This window comes from Rhinichthys klamathensis, unplaced genomic scaffold (assembly GCF_029890125.1).
Source record: "Rhinichthys klamathensis goyatoka isolate OS25496 unplaced genomic scaffold, OSU_Roscu_1.1 h1tg000050l_1, whole genome shotgun sequence".
Taxonomy (NCBI): Eukaryota; Metazoa; Chordata; class Actinopteri; order Cypriniformes; family Leuciscidae; genus Rhinichthys; species Rhinichthys klamathensis.
This window is the reverse complement of record NW_026606596.1, coordinates 4,306,006-4,322,144: the sequence shown is the minus strand read 5'-3', so window position 1 is coordinate 4,322,144 and position 16,139 is coordinate 4,306,006. Positions and strand designations below refer to the sequence as shown.

Sequence of the window (16,139 nt, the reverse complement as noted above, 5' to 3'; positions counted from 1 at the left end):
AGGTGTCTGAGAAATGTATGTCCTTTAAGGTGGCCTTCTTGCTGGCAATTACGTCCCTCAAGAGAGTTGGGGACCTGCAGGCTTTATCGGTTGCTCCCTCGTGTCTCGAGTTCGCTCCTGGCCGGGTAAAGGCCATTCTCCACCCTAGACCTGGCTATGTGCCTAAAGTGCCGACAAATGTGGCACGGTCTATAATTCTTCAGGCGTTTCATCCTCCACCGCATGTGTCGGATGAGCAAGCTAAGCAACATTTATTGTGCCCGGTCCGAGCCCTGGAGGTCTATACTCAGAGGACCCTGGGCTGGAGAAAGTCAGACCAACTTCTTGTGTGCTTTGGGTCAATTAGGAAGGGTTCTCCTGTTTCTAAACAAACTATCAGTAGATGGATAGTAGAGGCTATATCTTCTGCTTACGAGGCGCGCAGTTTGCCTTCGCCTCTTCTGGTGAAAGCCCACTCGACTAGAGGAGTGGCTTCCTCTAAGGCTCTACTGTCAGGAGTTTCTCTTCAAGAGGTCTGTGATGCCGCAGGCTGGGCCTCCCCTCACACCTTCGTAAAACATTACAGTCTGGATCTGCCCTCTACACCGGGATCTCAAGTTCTCTCGTCTTGAGTATGCCAGATTTCATACCAGGGCGTTTCTCTCAGAGTGGCGCAGTGGGCATTCGTTCCCCTTAGTGTCGATTTTCGACGCAGCGGAAGTTCCCTCGAAAGGGAACGTCTCGGGTTACGACTGTAACCCTCGTTCCCTGAGAAGGGAACGAAACGCTGCGTCCCTCGGCCACTCCTTCGCGCTCCTGAGAACGACTTGCTTCGACCAATTGAAAGCTGGCGCCATTATGTTGCCGGTGTCCTTTTATAGTTTCCGGTTCACCGTCACATGCGGCGTCACGAGTGACGTCATCACGCAGCACCAATCAAGATTGGACTAGTTCCATACAGGCTTCAGACGCGTCACGCTGAAGGCGTTCCCCTTAGTGTCGATTTTCGACGCAGCGTTTCGTTCCCTTCTCAGGGAACGAGGGTTACAGTCGTAACCCGAGACGTTTTACATGTAAGAGCTTTCCGGCTGGAAAGCCCTGCCGATATTGACTCTCGTCTGACTTCTTGCTTTATCCAAAGACTTTTTGGTCATAGCCTTTTCAAATACTGTCTTCCTTTTTTGCCTGGTTTTCCTTTGCTGACTGTATGCAGGTAACTGGGAATTTTGACTGCTCTTTCTCTGCCATAATTGTGATTCTTCTTAAATAGAATGTTGGGTTTAATTGGTCGTACAATGAGTTCTACTATGTTGTTAGTGTCATGAATTTTCACATGAATAAATACATATATCAGCCTGATGTAGGCTACATATGTACTGCAATAGTCCAGTGGCAGAATTTTTGCCAAGCGTGTCGGAGGTTCTGGGTTCTAATCCGCACTCGAATAGTTTTTTTTCCCCTCATAAAAAACGATTATGTTTATCAGTGGTTGTATATCAACAAGCAGGGACACGTTTGTTTGCATTTTTTTTGCGATTTCACCGGAACGAATAGAATCTCCACAACGGATTGAAGCGTGCGTCCGAGTGAAGACATTGCGCTAGCCACAACAGAACACTGTATCCGGACCGCGCCACTGATCGCAGAGGCAACGAGCACATGATCACTTGATTAAAAAAAAAAAACACACGTTAGCTAGATCGCCTGCTAGATCGATGTTTTACTTGTATTGGTACATCCGTACCGTGAGATGTTTCAAAAGTGGTGGGGACAAAATCGACCCTGGCAAATAGTGGTGTGGACATGTCCTAACCCTGTGCCCCCATCACTGTCAAGCACTTTCAGAGAGTGCTGGGTCTCCTGGCGGCAGCGTCCAACGTGATTCCTTTTGGCCTGCTGCACATGAGAGCCTTACAGTGGTGGCTCAAGACCAAGGGGTTTTCCCCGAGGGGGAACCCTTTTCGCATTATCAAGGTAACGCGCAGATGCCTTCATTCCTTGATAATGTGGAAGAAACCTTGGTTTCTCTCCCTAGGTCCTGTGTTGGGGGCACCGTGTCAGCGAAAAATTGTGACCACGGATGCTTCCCTAACAGGCTGGGGTGCGGTTATGGAAGGCCGCTTCACCAGGGGGCTTTGGAAAGACCACCATCTGTCTTGGCACATCAACTGCCTGGAGATGTTGGCGGTAGTTCTGGCTCTCAAGCACTTTCTTCCGGACCTCAGAGGCCATCATGTTCTGGTACGAACAGACAATACGTCAGTGGTCTCCTATTTAAATCGGCAGGGGGGCCTGAGATCGCGCCCTCTATGCAGACTGGTGCACCAGGTCCTCCTGTGGGCCCAGGGCAAACTTCTTTCAGTCAAGGCTATGTTTATCCCTGGAAGCAGCAATGTGGGAGCAGATATTCTGTCGAGGCAGGGGCTGAGGCCCGGGGATTGGAGACTCCACCCAGAGTCGGTGGAGCTAATATGGAAGGAGTTTGGACAGGCCGAAGTGGATCTATTTGCCACTCACGAGAATTCTCACTGCCCACTCTGGTTCTCCCTATCGCATCCAGCTCCCCTGAGGGGGACCAGCTCGTAAATACTGGTCTCTCAACTGAGGTTGTGGAGACCATTTTAAACTCTAGAGCCCCCTCCACGAGGAAACTTTATTCATTAAAATGGAACGTTTTTAACATATGGTGCAGAGAACTTCAGTTGGACCCAGTTAACTGCCCGGTGGCTTCAGTGCTGGAGTTCCTCCAGAGTCGCTTCTCTGACGGGCTCTCCCCGTCCACGCTTAAGGTCTATGTGGCGGCCATAGCTGCCTTCCACACGCCTCTAGGGGTGGGCACCTTGGGGAGACACCCACTTATTGTTCGTTTCCTTCGTGGAGCAAGGAGGATGAGGCCTGTCGTCCAGTCCAGAGTTCCCTCTTGGGACTTGACAGTGGTCCTCGAAGGGTTATCCTTGGCCCCTTTCGAGCCCTTGGATGAGGTGTCTGAGAAATGTATGTCCTTTAAGGTGGCCTTCTTGCTGGCAATTACGTCCCTCAAGAGAGTTGGGGACCTGCAGGCTTTATCGGTTGCTCCCTCGTGTCTCGAGTTCGCTCCTGGCCGGGTAAAGGCCATTCTCCACCCTAGACCTGGCTATGTGCCTAAAGTGCCGACAAATGTGGCACGGTCTATAATTCTTCAGGCGTTTCATCCTCCACCGCATGTGTCGGATGAGCAAGCTAAGCAACATTTATTGTGCCCGGTCCGAGCCCTGGAGGTCTATACTCAGAGGACCCTGGGCTGGAGAAAGTCAGACCAACTTCTTGTGTGCTTTGGGTCAATTAGGAAGGGTTCTCCTGTTTCTAAACAAACTATCAGTAGATGGATAGTAGAGGCTATATCTTCTGCTTACGAGGCGCGCAGTTTGCCTTCGCCTCTTCTGGTGAAAGCCCACTCGACTAGAGGAGTGGCTTCCTCTAAGGCTCTACTGTCAGGAGTTTCTCTTCAAGAGGTCTGTGATGCCGCAGGCTGGGCCTCCCCTCACACCTTCGTAAAACATTACAGTCTGGATCTGCCCTCTACACCGGGATCTCAAGTTCTCTCGTCTTGAGTATGCCAGATTTCATACCAGGGCGTTTCTCTCAGAGTGGCGCAGTGGGCATTCGTTCCCCTTAGTGTCGATTTTCGACGCAGCGGAAGTTCCCTCGAAAGGGAACGTCTCGGGTTACGACTGTAACCCTCGTTCCCTGAGAAGGGAACGAAACGCTGCGTCCCTCGGCCACTCCTTCGCGCTCCTGAGAACGACTTGCTTCGACCAATTGAAAGCTGGCGCCATTATGTTGCCGGTGTCCTTTTATAGTTTCCGGTTCACCGTCACATGCGGCGTCACGAGTGACGTCATCACGCAGCACCAATCAAGATTGGACTAGTTCCATACAGGCTTCAGACGCGTCACGCTGAAGGCGTTCCCCTTAGTGTCGATTTTCGACGCAGCGTTTCGTTCCCTTCTCAGGGAACGAGGGTTACAGTCGTAACCCGAGACGTTTTACATGTAAGAGCTTTCCGGCTGGAAAGCCCTGCCGATATTGACTCTCGTCTGACTTCTTGCTTTATCCAAAGACTTTTTGGTCATAGCCTTTTCAAATACTGTCTTCCTTTTTTGCCTGGTTTTCCTTTGCTGACTGTATGCAGGTAACTGGGAATTTTGACTGCTCTTTCTCTGCCATAATTGTGATTCTTCTTAAATAGAATGTTGGGTTTAATTGGTCGTACAATGAGTTCTACTATGTTGTTAGTGTCATGAATTTTCACATGAATAAATACATATATCAGCCTGATGTAGGCTACATATGTACTGCAATAGTCCAGTGGCAGAATTTTTGCCAAGCGTGTCGGAGGTTCTGGGTTCTAATCCGCACTCGAATAGTTTTTTTTCCCCTCATAAAAAACGATTATGTTTATCAGTGGTTGTATATCAACAAGCAGGGACACGTTTGTTTGCATTTTTTTTGCGATTTCACCGGAACGAATAGAATCTCCACAACGGATTGAAGCGTGTGTCCGAGTGAAGACATTGCGCTAGCCACAACAGAACACTGTATCCGGACCGCGCCACTGATCGCAGAGGCAACGAGCACATGATCACTTGATTAAAAAAAAAAAACACACGTTAGCTAGATCGCCTGCTAGATCGATGTTTTACTTGTATTGGTACATCCGTACCGTGAGATGTTTCAAAAGTGGTGGGGACAAAATCGACCCTGGCAAATAGTGGTGTGGACATGTCCTAACCCCCCCGTAAATGACGCCTATGCTGGTGTGAAAGGGCCATTACATTTGCAAAAAACAAACAAACAAGCACAGATGAGAAAAATTAATGGCAAAGCAATGCAAAAGTACTTAACTTTTCATAAAAAGTAACTAAGAACGCATTTAGTCAGGGCCGGCGCTCCGCACACGCACATCACGCGCTGCGCGTAGGGCACCAAGTGCTTGGGGGGGCACCAAAAAATCTGGGTCGTGAAAAATCATCACAATAGGCTACTAGTATAAATAACAAATAAAATATGTCTAAACCATGTTAATATACAAAAGCAATACAAAAGTAATATAGGCCTAGACCAAATTAGTCGAGAAAAAGGTGAATCTCCTTTTTCGTCTCCCTCTGGTGCCCCCCCTTCCCCACCTCCCAGTGGTCTGTTCGATTATGCCTCAATCAATGTCAAATTTGGCAGACACCGATCTCAGACATGGCCTCGGAAAGGCACCAAGAGTCGGGGGCGAAAAAAGGAAAAAGAATAGACAGCGGGATGATACTCGCGCGTCGCTTTGCAGGTAAGACAATTTTTTAAATAAAAATATTAGTTTTGTAGCGCGGGCGCCCTTGCGTCGTGTATGCATGTCCAGGGGGCGTCGCTAGTAGTGCAAATGAAATGATCCGGGGCTTTTTTAGCCCTGCATGTTGAATCTTTTATTTTAACGGGGGTCCGGGGCTTTCTCCCCCGGATAATTTTGAAACTTGGGCTGTTTAAGATGCAGTTAGTTTGTTTGAGAAGAAAAGGAAGACCGCTTAGATACGTTTTTTCGTTGTTGTTTTATGCGGATAATGCGTTCATTTTCAAGAGGTTCATAGGCCAAGGCCCAAGGGCGACATCTGTTGGTGAAACTGCAATTAGAAAAAACAAAACAAAAAAAACCCACAATCTCAGTGTTTGTATATTTTCATATTCACAGAGTTGTCAAATTATTAGGGCTGGGAAAAGATTAATCGCATCCAAAATAAAAGTTTGTGTCTACATGATATATGTGTGTACTGTGTATAATTATTTTGTATATATAAATACACACACATATGCACGTATATATTTAAGAAATATTTGCATGTATATACTGTATATATAATTTATATTATATATAAATTTAAATATTTTATATATAAATAACAAATATTTCTTAAATACATACATGCAAATGTGTATTTATATATATATGCAAAATAATTATACACAGTACACACACATATATCATTCATGTAGACACAAACTTTTATTTTGGATGCGATTAATCGCGATTAATATTTTCCCAGCCCTACAAATTATGTACAGAATTATTATATTGTGCTTCATCAGACTAAGAAATTCTGAATGGTTGTTATTCCTTGGGTGGGGGGGGGGGGGGGGGGTTGGGGGGGGGGGGGGGCACCACCAAGCATTTGTGCTTAGGGCACCCAAATGGCTAGCGCCGGCCCTGCATTTAGTTACATTTTTAGGGAGTAATGCAATATTGTAGGCTAATGCATTACTTTTAAAAGTAACTTTCCCCAACACTGGTTAGGATAGGGACTAATAGCAAAAGAACAAGTGGACCTAGTATCCAATAAATAATTACTAGAGAAACTGATAAATGTATTGTCAATATCGGATTACTTTGAAGACTAATTAGAGAGTAGGCTACCTACCCGAGAGTAGGCCAAGTTAGTTTAGGCGATTAAATGTTAAAACGGCTTGCCATAGCTTGTGCGTGTGTAAGGGAGAGAGAGAGAGAGAAAGAGAGAGAGAGAAAGAGAGAGACGGACATCGGGATTCAGGACTCCCGAATCTTGACAGCTGTGGGTGAAGTACGGAATGGATATCTGAGAGGCATATACATCGTCATTGTTCGCGAGTGGGAATACTAATAACTATTATCGTCATTATTATATCCTTGTGAGAGAAACGAAAAAAAAGAATCATAATTGTTTGCCCACTTGCTCACACAAGAAGAGGACTCGTTTGTGAGTGAGAAAGACTGAGAGCAGATGAGAAGTCGTACCACCGGATGGTTTTTATTATTTGGTGTCTTTTGATGCACGAACGGACTCTGAAATGGGTCGCCATGACGACAGAGCGCTGAGTTAGCGGCTAATGCGTTATACGCATTTGTTTCTGTTATTGTTTTATTTTATCATTTCCCTATCTCCTTTATAGTGCTAAAATATGTGGTAACCTCGCTGTCAGAAGACACGGGTGTTGTCAGATACAAAGAAAGAAAAAGGAGGAGGAGGTGTTAAGAGGTGTTTGTTCCCCTTTCTTTTTTTCGTTTATCAATTTTCCACTACGCTCCTTCCTTTTTATGTCTTCTTTCCTTTCTTTCCGTTTTTCTTTTATTGTTTTGGGGACACGGACTGGCGCGAAGAAGGTAAATTGATGTGCGAGAGCATGCGACACATTCATGACGAATTACCTCAGAAAAAAAATACCGATGGCATAAACACCGGCTTCAGCACTGAAGTACGAATAATCACCTGGAAAGAACCGGAGACGCATCGACAACAACCCTTTCATCGCGGTAAGCACATTTCTGTTGTCTATTGTTATATTACATTTATGTATATTTGCATGACATTTGCGTGAAACTCGTCTGTATCGGTTTGGCGCACCGCTCACGAATGAGATCTCTAATTAGAAGTGTTGAATAGGTGCGCTTTGGTCAGGCAATACCGACTGGCCTGTTTATAAGAAATAGAGATTTTATGATTGACACACTTGGCCAATATCCGCATATCCTACTATTTTATTCTGCCATGTCTCATCTGCTTCAAAGAAAAACGACGCGTTCATCAGATCTAGATCAAATGATCTCGACGCGACTCTGTCGCGTGGCCTTTACCGGCCATTTGCGCCTCTAATTGCATCCATCGCTCGTCCCTGTGGCAACGTGGGGATTGATTTATTTTTGCACCTGATAGATAATGGTAATGCGCCTTGAATGATGGCAAACATCCGCAACCCACAGACTTCCCATCGCCTGTTAAATGTTTAATGGCATTTACGTAAGTGTGAGATAGGATGGAGCGAAGACAACCCACCTAACCCAACTGCACATCACGACGCCCATGCACACATAGGTATGGAGGTGTATAGAAAGCCATGGCTCACATAGAGGGGCACATTTATATGCTGTGGTGGTTGGGCAGTGCTCTGTCAATGGCAGAATTCAGGACAGACAAGGAGTCCTCTGTTCTCCTGAAGGCTGAGGATATGCCCGTTCCTCAGCCCAAGTGCTGGTTTATCGGTCTAATGTCTAATATGACCTGGTGTAGATCGTTTAGTGGTTCTGTCTGCTGTCCTTGTATAATGTAGCAGAGGTGAGTGTTGCTCAAAGCTTTCCGTTCTTTGCTGGAGTTCTGCTGCAGTCCCTCACGTGGATTGAGGAAAAACTAGTAGTTGATTTCAGAGCATGTGTCTATGTGGAGCATTCGGCCTTGAGCCTTCATGTGAGCTACTGTGCACATCCATCATACTGCCTTTCATAAAATAAAAAGAGAAAACCCTCTGGTTGGTGACCCACTCAAAAGAGGACAAAAAAATCTATGGAATTATGGCTGACAAGAGCAAATATTTAAGGATGGGTCCGATCTTTTGATAATTTGCGGAATTTTAGTCAAATTCGATATGTCAAAATGCTGTCGATCATTTTGACAGATAAAAAATAAGCTAATAACTTTCCGGAAAGAAAAGAAAGTTTTAAAGTGTCTCGGACCAGCAGAACTTAAGTGATGATTTTGGTGGAAAAATTGTAATTCTATAAGTAATTCAATACAATATGTGTTATCATATTGTATTTAATAAGCTGACCATTGTGTTTTTTACATTGCAAGAGCAGAATACAAAGAAGCCACAACAAAGCACTTGGTAAGACTAATGGAACATTTGTTATATTAGTCACCTAAAAATACCATTCCAGTCAGATTGGCAGATAATGATCATTTGTTCCACAACCTTGGATTGTTAGGGTCTTGTATTGTTTGCTCTATTCATCCCTCCATTTAATCATCTTTATACTGCACTCAACTGAATGCCCACTTCAAACCTGATTCGGAATGAGTTTTACAATATGTTGATAGATGGATGAAGCACAGCCAGAATGCCCTGAAGTCAGAGCAAATGGTCTTCATTATTATGAGCGGAACAATATAGAGTGCTATATACTGTACCCAGGGCTGGATCATTTGTGACGTAAGAGGGATGGAGAAGTGCTTGTGTTTCAGGCTGGCCCAGGCCTCAGAACAGGTAAATAATGAAGAAAAGTGCAGTGTTAGCTTGATGTAACCCCCTCCATGTGCCCTTCTGTGCTGCCTGTCGTTAGTGTGTGTATGCCGTCTTGGGAAGCACTCACATGCACTGCAGCCTTATTAAACTTTAAAATTCTCTGAGCACTGGGCAAAGCTAAAAGAGATGGGTTTTAGACTTGGCTCCTTTAAAAGGGGGTTTGTGAATAAATCAGAAACATCCTTGTTGTCTTGTGTTACTGTCCGGTCCATGATGGACAGTTGTAATTTTGAGAACAGAACAATGGTTCTCGATTCAGAGTATTTGACTTATTCACGTATGCAAAAGAGTGATAATTATATTAAGAATTCATGATGATGGTAACAATGTTTCCCTTTTTTTCACTCCAAGGAACATCGAAGGTCAGCACGTTTTTTTTTGTTCATTCACACATGCACAACAGTATTTGTCAGACAGTATTCTGTGTCCATGCGGAATTTATTCGAAAGCTTTCATCTCCCACAAAAGACCGACCTCTGCCTAGTCTTGTAAACGCAGTGTCAGTGAAGTTGTGCTAAAATACAGTTTTTATTCAACATTTATCTCTTCGTCCTAGGACACAGCATTTGAGCATGCAATTGTCCAGATAAGCATTTCTGAATGTTTATGCATCACAAAAAAGCGAGCGTTATAAACCATCGGTCTCCTTGAAGTGTCGCACAACCCTTCTTTTCCATCTTTCAAAGCGGCCATGACCTGTGAGTTATCAACGGTTGATTTTCTGCAGCGATGTCTGATCGCAGTACACGCTTTCTGAACTCCGATGTGTTGTTGTAAAGTTGCGATTGTGTTGGTTTGTGTGGCCTGATGTGCTCAGACATCTGTGTGCCGTTATCTCTGTCCCAGCATGTGCAGTGAGATCCACTCACTGTAGACAGCAATGCCACAAGCAATGAATCATCGGCTGAACCTGACAGCCTCCCCCCGTCTAGCTCTAGATTTCAGCCTCCACACATGATATGTGGTGCCCGTTGCCCTGACAGAGTCCTGCCGTTGTTCTGAGCTGTAAATGCACTAATAAAGCTTCCGTGCTACAGGAATCTCCTCTCATAACTTTACCTGGAGCGGAAAGGTGTGTACCTGCAAGAAGGGAGCACCTCGCGTACCTTTCAGAAGAGTGCTGAGTCAGGTTTTCCTGCCTTTCCTACGTGACTAATGCAGAGACATTTTGTTAGAGAAGCTCTGGACTGACTTTATAGCTCTCTCAAATAATCCCTGTCCTTTAGAAGTCTGGAATCCACAGATAGACATGCTAAATGCCACATCTGTGTTCTATCTCGGATAGCAATGAAAAGGCCGGAGTGTCCACTCATCTTGAGTTTTTGCTCAGGTCTGAAAGAACCTGTAATCCGTCAGTAAGATATATTTTTTTAGGATGGGTGCTGAGCTTTAAAGTTGCCTAGAACATGGCGCTCCCTCACTCTTCAGTGCGCTGCATGAATCTGAAAGGAACTGGGAGATGTAGAAAATGAAGAAAAAGGACCAGAGTGAAAGGAGAAACACACAAGTGAAGTCGGCAGCTCAGCCTGTGGTTTTCGGGGAATAACTGCTTTTTTAGATGACAAGTTCAATGAACATTTTGGTGGGAAAACAGATTCATGTCACTTGGAAAAAAAGACCGATGCAGTTTTTCCCTGCTGTTCTGAAAACTGTATTTAATTATTCATTTGTTTGGAAACCCAAATCACAGCTGGGGCTACATTGCAGCTTTAGAGGAGTGATGGAGGTTCATTAGTCGTGGAAAAACTCCAAACAAACCCGCCAGTGACCGGATCAGACAGACAGACAAACGGTCGGTCCTTTTCCGCCCAGTATTCCTTGATTTAGTCAGAATCCGTTCTGTTAAGCTCTCTGGTTTAGTAAAGCTTCTGTGCACTTTAAGTGTACTGCCTTCTTTCATTATCTTACCCTAATGGCATAAATCCAGCGTTACGAATTAATTACAGAATGTAAAATGTGTCCTATTTCAGGCACAGTAAGTTGCCCTGAAGGTGAGCATCTGGCTTTGTTGCAGTGTGTTTTTAGAGTGGAAACTGCACCAAAAAATTATGTTGAATAGTAGGAGTTTGTCAAGGGTGTATGTTTAATGACTCATCCGCCCGGTACAAGAAGACTCAAGTGAAAGGTGACACTCTCCAACTGATATTGACATTATGCAGGTTCATTTCAAGCCAATTATGGACGAGGTGATGATTGTAAAATTGCGTATTGATCTTGGGTTTTAGTGTGGACCCTCCCGCCCTTGAGTGTTAAACATAGTCGAGTGCTGCCCAGTGTAATCACATCAAGAAACCTCCCCAAGATTCCTCTTCACGCTTCCTCTCTTCATTCTGAATGTTGATTGTCTTAGTCTCTCTGCAGCATGATCTGTTTCCCCCTCACCCCTCGTCTTCAATGGTCGAAGATTCCCAGACTGTGCCCACCAAGCTTCGAGAGATTTAAGAGACTTTTGAAGTTTGGAATATGGACCTACATGCAAGACGAACCGTCTGTTATGGTCTCATGCAAAAATGGAACTAAGATCCTCCATTTCTATTTGTGTAGATCCTGTGGCCCTTTTAGGATGTAATGGGCACCAAAAATGCTAAATATATCCTGTAGCAAGTTCAGTTGTCTTCGTTTCTCTATGTATCGCTATCAACATGAGTACTACTGTATGTGCAGCTGTCGCCTTTCTACGAGGATTAAAAGCTTGCAAAAAATTAAGGCCAGTTTTCGTTTTGTAGTTTTGTAATGCTGTTATTTTGTGTCACTCTCAATATGTTGGCAAACAACTCTTGCACTTTTCCATTTATGCTACAGATGGAGTGAGCGCAAGCTGCTCTGGCAACTTTTTTTTTTTTTTTGAAAACAGGCAGTAATGACAGGTGCATTGGATGGTGTGCGAAAATATAGTAGCATTTCACTTCCAGATCAGCTTGAACAACTAGGCTACTTCTTATCATGCGTGCCATCACGCAGCAGGCGTTAATGTCTCCTGTGTTAATGTGAGAATGAAGAATAGTGGCATTATGAACCTGTATTAATAATGAATACTAACTATTGATTATCTTCATGGTTGAGTCATTTGTCTCAGAATGCATCAATTGATCAGTTAACTGACTGAGAGCTCATCATCAACTCGAGCATTGACATTCAAATCCAGCAGAGATTTGATTTATTTAGCATGTGTTCAACTTTGCTGTGCAATATTATTTATGCATTCCCTCAGATTATATTATATGCTAAAACGATCAGTTTAAACTGATTAGAGAAATTTAATCTACAAAAGAGCTTTCGAACATGCTCTGGTGTTGATGCTGAGGAATTTGAGATTTAACTGCATTACTTCTCATTTGACCTTTAAGTCGGGCTATAGAACTAATGGCTCCATAAATTTGTATTCAGTAAAGTGTTAATGTGCCTTGTAGACTTTGGGTTTATTTTTAACAGGCAGCCAAAATTCCATGTGTTCAATTGTCTAGTGTCTGAACATTGTTCAGTCGTGTGTAAGAATCATTAAAATGACCATCGTATAATGCAAGAAAGGTTAAGTGACGAGAGAGAAATTGTTGCACACAGCAATGTTTTGTGTCGTCGGTGCATCTAAATGTTGCGGAAATTATAGCCCGCTGTATACAAGTAATGCAGAATGTTTTGTGACAGAAGCAACTTGGGAAAAAAAAAGATTTCATAACTCTCAAAGCTGGCCAGCCTGGCCATAGACGTTTCAGCACCTCTTCCTAGCTGGACAGCGCCAGATTTAGAGCAGGCATGTTGATGGGCCAGCTCCCGAAATTAAATGAAGCTGCCTAGTTTCTCTTGCTGCCAGAATTGCATTTGATTGCTGCACAACAAGTCATCACTTAGAGTACAGCATTAATTTTTTTCTGGTCACATTTGAAGTTCATGAACAGCGTGGCTTAAAATCTGAAATCTTTCTCTGCGTTAGGTGATGTAGTTTTTGGCTCTTCACTTTGACTATAAAGAATAAGTCTAGACAGACTCTTGGCTTTTCAGTCCCTAATATCTTTGCTAGGAATTATGTCTCTATTTCTTGATTACATGAACAGAAACCGCCTTTTACCAAAGGTGGGGTTTTTTCCCCCATCCTTTTCTTCACTCTCTCTCTCACAACCCATTATTTTGAAAAGGAAAGACAGAATAGCTGAAGTCCCAAAAGGCTGATAGCATATCACCATGTTAGCAGAGGGATCACCCATGTACTTCAATCACTCTCATAGCTACTGCCATTAAACCAGGCGTACAGCATGGGTGACTGACAGCCCTGTCTCTGAGGGAAACAAATCGGGCCGGGCCAGCCTCCCGACCCCCAATCAATATGCCAGCCCAGCTGGGACCAGTGCCACCAATCACTCTGTCTGGAGAGGGACGGAGACAGACAGGACGCCCGAGAACTTGACTCGTGCTGTGTTTAGTGGTAACTGTGTTGAAAGACAACATGGCTGAGAAAGTGTCCAAACATCCCCTGAGGACAGGAGTGTGATGTTTAAGGCAGTAAAGTACACCGTTACAGTTCACTGAGTGATGCTCATGTACAGTGAGTTGAATTTCTCTTCTCTTTACAATGTATCTCAATTGTACACCCATAAACTAAAAAGCTAAGCAACAAAAAAAGACATGTTCTATATTGCATGTCAGTGGTTGCTGATTTTTTTTCCACCTTAAGTTTAAAAACACAATGTTACTGTTAAAGCGCTCATCTCTCTCCCTCTGGCCTGCTACTTGTAGCGAGTGGTGATTTATAAAGCCATGGAGAGGCCGACGTCCCCCTCCAATGGGGAGCGTCAATGCGTAATTACTTTGGAAGATGGATGGGCCCCATCCAGGCTGTCCCAGACCCTGAGTTAAATCACAGCCCCCCCCCCCCCCCCCCCTTTCCTCAGGGTTCACAGACTCTCACAGGAACGGCCAACATCTCAGCAACGTGCGTGGCTCTGTTTCACCTGTTTCTATTGGTTCTCACCCATACACCTTCTCCTCATGCGCCTTACATCCATCTAACAAGACCAGATGCCAGAGATCAGGTTCATTTCGCCTCTGAGGGTGAAAGAGAGAGAGAGGGAGAGAGAATTGAACGAGATGTGAAGTAGGTGCGGAAGATAGAGCCCATAGAGAAGTGATGTGTAGACATAATTTTGGACACATTTAGCAATCCCCAGCTGACTGTAAAAACCTCAGATGTGCAAAGAGTCAATTCATGATTATAAAGTAGCAACTTCCCTTACCAAAAAAGATATTTCAGAGAATATTATGCCATTGCCATTTGATTAACACTTTCATACATCATGGTATTTAAACAGTACTTTCCACCTTAGTTTGCAATGTGGAAGTAAGCTATTTTCTGTGAATGTCCGAGACTTTAAACTCATTAGCTGCTATAGGTAAATAACTAGAAGAGTAACAAAGTTCAGTAAATGGTAAAACAATTTTTGCTACAAACCAGTGTCTTTATGAATATAATGATGCATTGAAATAATAAGATAAGACAATACCAGTTTGCAAAATCAAGCAGCATAATGGGATGTTTTTGTACAGTTAAAATAGATGGAAGTGGATGGCACTGGACACTGGTCTTACATTAAAAATAAGGTGGATAGGGTTGGGTTTTTTGATGCCAAGGACCCCCAAAATATGTTGATTCTTTAGCAATGGAAAATATAAAAGCAGTTATATATAATTTACACATAAAACCCCAATTAAAACTTGCATGTCAAATATAACTAAAACTGTGAAAAAAATGTTTATATTATCCTTTGTATTTATGCATTTTATTTGATATTATCAGGAAAATGTATTATATCTTATATCAATTAAGTTAATCATTTTATTTATTTAAATAATATTTTACTATTAATGTTTTTTTTACAGAACTATTCGTTCGGTTCACATGACGTCACTGTAGCTTTACGCCGCCATCTTGACAACCCAATAATGCCTGCAACATGTTGTGCAGTTGGCTGCAACAACACCCGAAAGAGGAACGCCGAACTGGTATTTTATTCTATACCAAAAGAAAAGGATAGAAGAAATGTATCATATTGTATGAATTTCTCATATTGTATCATGTCTCATCTTTCTGTGCGCACACACCCGACGCGTGCAGCCATAGAGCCCTATACAGCGCGCGAGTAATGAATTGAGCTCTGTTTCATGTCTGAATGGACAAATACACACAGCATTATGTTTAAATTTCCGTTTTGGAGAGTATTCACGTAAAATATGTCGGTTAGAGAGAGAGAGAGAGAGAGAGAGAGAGAGAGACGCGGCCGGAAAAATTATCGAGCTCATTTTTTTTATTGTGCGATTTATTGAGTATCGCGACAGGCCTAATCCAGATTAATGACTAGATTAATGAGCCGCGAGCCGTGGCTAACAACTGGCAAGCTACCAGCTGAGCCACTTAACTAGCTAACAACTCGACCTAGTCAGAGCAAACTACCACCAAAATCATACATTTGATTTTTTTTTATAATACCAACATTTCCCATAATTAAATATAAATCCTTGGTGGCCAGGTGCCGCACTTTTACGTCTTTTACCCATCCAGCAACAGCTGATACGCGTCTGTACTCTTGAAAGCCTTCAAGCGATCCATGGGGAGGGGTTATGCACAAGATATATATATATATCTATCATGGAAGGCAAATTGGGGCAAGTCTGGGGCAGATAATAAAGGACAAAAGAAAACTGGGGGTAACAAATAAGGATCGGAGGCTAAAATTAAAATTGTATCCATGTATCTCTGTCTTTCTCTCTCATTCAAATGGGCAGTTTGGGCGGCCACCGGGCGAGATCGGTCGTCAATATGGCGGCGTTCTATTTCTAGTGACGTAGGTGGCATCTATGAATAAGGTTTGTTCATTTTCCATCAAATAATACATATAATGGATTTCCTGATTTCTGTCTTTAGGGGGAAAAAATGGTATCAAATTGGGTGAACTGAAGTGTAAAAAATAATTTCCTTTCCTCGCAACCCTGGATCTAGTTAGAAACCCCCAGCTGTAAGGTACCTCAAATCATTGTAGCGTCCAAAACAAGTAGTGTTACGTTTTCATGGTTTGGCAGATGCTTCAATCCACATTTTATCA

At 43.5% G+C, this 16,139-nt stretch overlaps 1 protein-coding gene across 4 annotated transcripts in view; it reads left to right on the top strand.

The window, feature by feature from the left end:
- The first annotated feature begins 6,516 nt into the window (after positions 1-6,516).
- Positions 6,517-16,139, top strand: part of nlgn2b (neuroligin 2b) — an 84,060-nt gene continuing 74,437 nt past the window's right edge. For all 4 annotated transcript variants that reach the window (XM_056247831.1, XM_056247830.1, XM_056247829.1 and 1 more), the window contains exon 1: positions 6,517-7,285. The gene's annotated coding sequence lies outside the window, so the exon portion shown is untranslated. The remainder of the gene's footprint in view (positions 7,286-16,139) is intronic.